Consider the following 4,816-nt stretch of genomic DNA (forward strand, 5'->3'; position numbering starts at 1 on the left):
TCCGGTGCATACACGGGACGACCTCAGGTCTCACCGATTCTCGCCCTTGCTCAACCCCAGCGCTGTGGTGTTCACATTTCAACTTCTGGAGGAGCGACTCGGCGACGGCGTTAATGAGCGTGCGAGGGAAACCAGCCAAGGTCAAGCGATCCAATTGGTTTTGAAAGCCCATCTGCATGACGTGTGGGCACGCCCTGGTTAGTGCAGACTCTATGCAGTGTTTGGCTATGGCCCTTTTCCCGGTCTTCGAATGCGCCGACTCGTATGGCAGCAATTCTTTTTTAGACCTGGGCAAATAAAGCCAACAGGTGTGGCGCTCCTGCAGGTTGATACTCAAATCCAGAAACTGCAAAGCACCATCGGTCGGCAACTCGTGTGTATACACCAATCCCTTCCCCGGACGCCAAAACGCCGCTAAAACATTGTTAACGATGGGCTGATATGAAGTGGTGGTTAGTTGCTCTAAAATGATGAAGAAACTTTCAAAACCTTCCCCCATTAAAATGTTGGTGCAAGGCACGGTCAATAGAACACAAAAACAAATTACAAAACACACGAGCGACACAGGTGCCAATGCAAATGCCTTGTCTTTGTATATAAGATTTTCCTTTGAAACTGATGAAGGTGACTTTAAGATAAAACTCGAGAAGGAACATAAACGCTTCTATGGTCATGCTCACGGCATTCTGAAAGGCAACATCACCACTCTCTTCTATGCAATCTTTTACACGTGCAAACAATTCATCGTGCGGCACATAATAAAACAAGTCCTCAACATCAATCAAGAATAGGTAGCCTATCGTTGGATTCGTGGAAAGAAACCGGGTAACGCACGAGGAATTTTCAGTCGGAAACGGGCCGTTCACAGCAATACGATTTCAGTGCTTCATTAAAAAGCTACTAATCACATTTTGCCAGGTGCCTCGTTCGCTAACAATTGTCCTGAAAGGATCATCCGGTTTGTGCGTTCTGGCGGTGAAGAAAACTGAAAGGGCGTTGTTCTTGCTAGTTCCAACGGACCGGGCAAGTTTAGCAGGTTCAAAGTGCTTACACAGAGCGACCGCCTTGCTTTTCACTCTTGTTTTACCTGCGTTTCTCTTGATGCAGTTCTTGTCGACTGCCTTTCTTGCCTTGGAACTGTATGTGTCTGCATCCATTGCCACCGGATTTGTCTGCTTGAAGCAAACACAGATTGCTGCGTTAAGAAATTGAGACTACTGCAGCCGTATTATGCATAAGTGACACTTCACTGTTCCTTTCGCAGGCAGAGAGCACGTTCTCGTATCGCAGGTTGCGATTAAGATGGTATCCGATCGTTCTGCGCCTGCCCTTTTGCACATGTCTATACCTATGTATAGCATTGCACAAAACGTTATGTATTCGATGTTTGCCTTGCTTTCTGCCAATGCGTTTGCATAGATATATACAACTGCAGTAAATTTTCAATAAACAGTCGGAAGTTCGCGCTCCCCTTAACCCTTCCCTTGTGATTTCTTTGCGCGAATTAGCCACATCCGCGGCTTCTGAAAGGATGCAACACTAGTCGATAGCATGATTTATGAAATGAAAAATGTGCAGAAGCAACTGGATTTTATAATAAAGAACGCAATCAAAAAGCGGTAAAAAACTACCTCACGCTTACGATATACGCAGAGGGCAAGAAGTGAGGGCAAAAAGCCTCAAGCAGCTGAGGAGGACAACACTGACATGTTGGCATACGACACTTCCTCGGGTGTTCTGCGAGGAGGGGCAATGGCCGGTTCACTGTCGTGCAGTGCCCACTGCGGAAAGCTGGCCCCAGAGGGTGTAGTAACGAAAGTGACGCAGAACATGGTAGAACCGACACGTGAACAATAGTTAATGGCATTGTCTTTCGCAGGCTTGCTCAATGCTGTCATCCATAGGAACACTGGAGCAGAGAATAAGGAGACAAAGCGGCGATGACTGTGATGTGTGTAGAGCGATGTCGACAAGCGGGCCTAAGAAAAGCAGTGTGTCCCTTGGTGAAGGGGCGCCTGCTTTAGGCACGCTCCCCACAGATCCGTCTGACCAGCCAGATGTCCTTGGACATGATGGTCACGCGCTTGGCATGGATGGCGCACACGTCGATGTCCTCAAAGAAGCCAACCATGTACGCCTCACTCGCTTCCTGCAAGGTCGCACAAGGACAGGTGAACTACCACACGTTGTTACAATCACCTGACAGTCACTGAACGGGCAATAAGGCAAGAACTGGCAGTGTTGGAACTTAATCGCTTAAGCATCATTTTTAACCTCGGGATAAGTTCTACTGCGGTCATAAAGAAAAACGGGAAAGAAAGTGCGAGTTGCTGGCAGCAGAAGACTTTTTACGAAGATGCACGAAGCTTCATAACACAGCGGCCGATGAAGCAGGGAGGAACATGAAATAGAGTGCGGGGAGATGGAGCATCCACGAGAGTGCCATGGCACGTTGTGTTACGCACGCCAGAACTGCCACACTTCGCTCTTTAAGTTACAAGTATGGTGGAGCCTACGTCCCTGGTCAGAACACGGCACATCGCTTGTTGCAGCGCACAATACATAATTAGCGTTTATAACCGACCAGTCTCAGTTACGGTTTGGGATAACTCCGAGAACGACAAGCTGCCGTGTGCAACTAATGCAATCTCACATGTGAAACGGCACAAATACCCAACAGTAGCCTGCTGGCGCAAGCACGGCAAAACCGCAATGGCAACTATAACATGATTATTTATCTAGACATCTCGGAGCTCAGCCGCGGTGGTGACGTCGCAGAAGTTCTGGCGCGCCCCCCCTTCACGTTGCTTTGTATGATGTCAATGTTGTGAGGTGCGGCATATAGCGCTGGATTGGGCACACAAACTTCAAAATAATATAAATTACTTTGCAAGCTGTATTCGCTATTCAGATATGGTAGATGACATACACATGCTCCAAAGAATTGATCCCGCAGGCTATCTCGGCCGCGAAATTTTGTGTCAGTACCCCTTTAACCCTTTTCCGTTGTTTGTAATGACTGCCGTCTGCAGCTTGGTCTGCACCTTACAAGGAAGTTTAACCAATCGCATACACTTTTAGGAATGATATCAGAAGGAGAGACCGCAGCAAGGATTGCAAAATGTGCAATACCCAGTGGGCGCTTACTTCTACATATAATCACTCAGTCACAATGTTAAAGGACCGCAAGCCACTTCAGACCAAGAGCAGCTTCTCGTTTGCAGCACTGGGACGCGATCCCCGTGCGAGTCTTGTCTTGTTAAACCGAGACACTTGGGAGAGGTGCTCCCTTGCAAGAAAAATGGCCTCTAGTGACATCCCTAGCTTTCAATTAGGAGGATACTGACAGTTGAAGCATCTGCCTTTTAGCAAATGTGACCCGCAGCTTTGCAAGCAATAAAACATTTAAACAAGTCGGGTACCCTTGTTAAACAGGTATCGCTTCACTGGGCACGTGCCAGTTTGCTTTGTGTATGTAAGCCATGTGGAAACTCGACAGTTCCAGCAGTTGTCCATTCATTAGCATGCTTGAGTACTGCAAGCATGCAGGGGTGCTGTTCAAGTGCACCCCCCTGGTCAGCCAAGAGGAGGGGGGGGGGCGCAAAATCTGCCCCATACATTGACCGACCTATTCACGTAAGAGGGGGGCGCAAAAAAACTGCCTTGTACAATGACAGCAGGGGGGCGCTGCAATTAAAATCCCTTGATATATGGAAAGTGGCGACACTGTCCCCCACATCCTCTCCCAAGTGTCCAACCCTCCTCTCCCAAGTGTCCAAACCGTATCTATCTCCTCTCCCAAACGACCACCGTGCGGGCGCCGGCCCTCTAACGCGGCTCGCTCCACTTTCCTATCAAGAATGCTATGTCACGCAGATAACGCGCGCGTTTCTCAGGCGACGGCCCGTGAAGCGGGGAGGTGGAAGGCGGGAGAGGAGGGTGCTTGGCGTGGCGGCTCGGTTAAAAGAAAGACGGTACTTTCCCAAAAATATCCAGGGAATTTGCTGCAATGAACCTGCAGCGCCCTCGTTCCGGCGGCGCGCAAACCGGAGAGCGCGCGATGGCGAGATAAGAAAATAAAGAAGGTGCTAGACTGGGGCACGTGAAGCCACGGCTCGTTCCTTGCTGACATCGAATATCGTTCTGGCGTGTCTTCCCTTCGCTCCTGTGGCATAAGCCTTCAATTGTTGACCAAGGACGAAGACAATGACTGACTCGAATGCACCCTCAACTGAACAAGCCTCACGTGGGGAACCCTGCGAATGCCTATATGGACAGCTGCTTGCGAGGGGCCTTGCCACCGGTAGTTTTACGGGCGGTATGCTTGGCACGGGTTATTGCTATACAGTACTAGTCAAGGTTGGGAATCTGCATGGGGAAGCATGCGCTCAACAGCAAAGGTTCACTTTCTTGCATGTCTGAACGCGAGTTGGGTAGTATGAAATTATTTTGAAGTGAGTACCATCAACAGTTGCTTGCCGCAACCAAACTTGGTCATCTAAATTTTGTTTGGGAAATTTTGCTTAGCGCATTTCGCTGATTTTGAACGGTGCCTTATTGCGAAAGAAATCGCATGCCACATCCGCCCATTGCAGTGATTACGTAGGTTTGAGTGGAAAGACATTGCAAGTACTCAGAGGGGGGTGAGCCCATTAACTGCAGGGACTAAAGCAATGAGCAGGGAGAGGATTCCACGTGCCTCACTAAGATACAACGGGATATCAAGCTGAGTTCGATGCCCGTGTGAGTGAGCCAGCACCATGTATTCGGGTCGAGCGCTTGCAGTTGTGCGCCTGGCTCTGAAGCCTCGAGTTAC

Source organism: Rhipicephalus sanguineus, chromosome 8 (assembly GCF_013339695.2).
Source record: "Rhipicephalus sanguineus isolate Rsan-2018 chromosome 8, BIME_Rsan_1.4, whole genome shotgun sequence".
Classification (NCBI taxonomy): domain Eukaryota; kingdom Metazoa; phylum Arthropoda; class Arachnida; order Ixodida; family Ixodidae; genus Rhipicephalus; species Rhipicephalus sanguineus.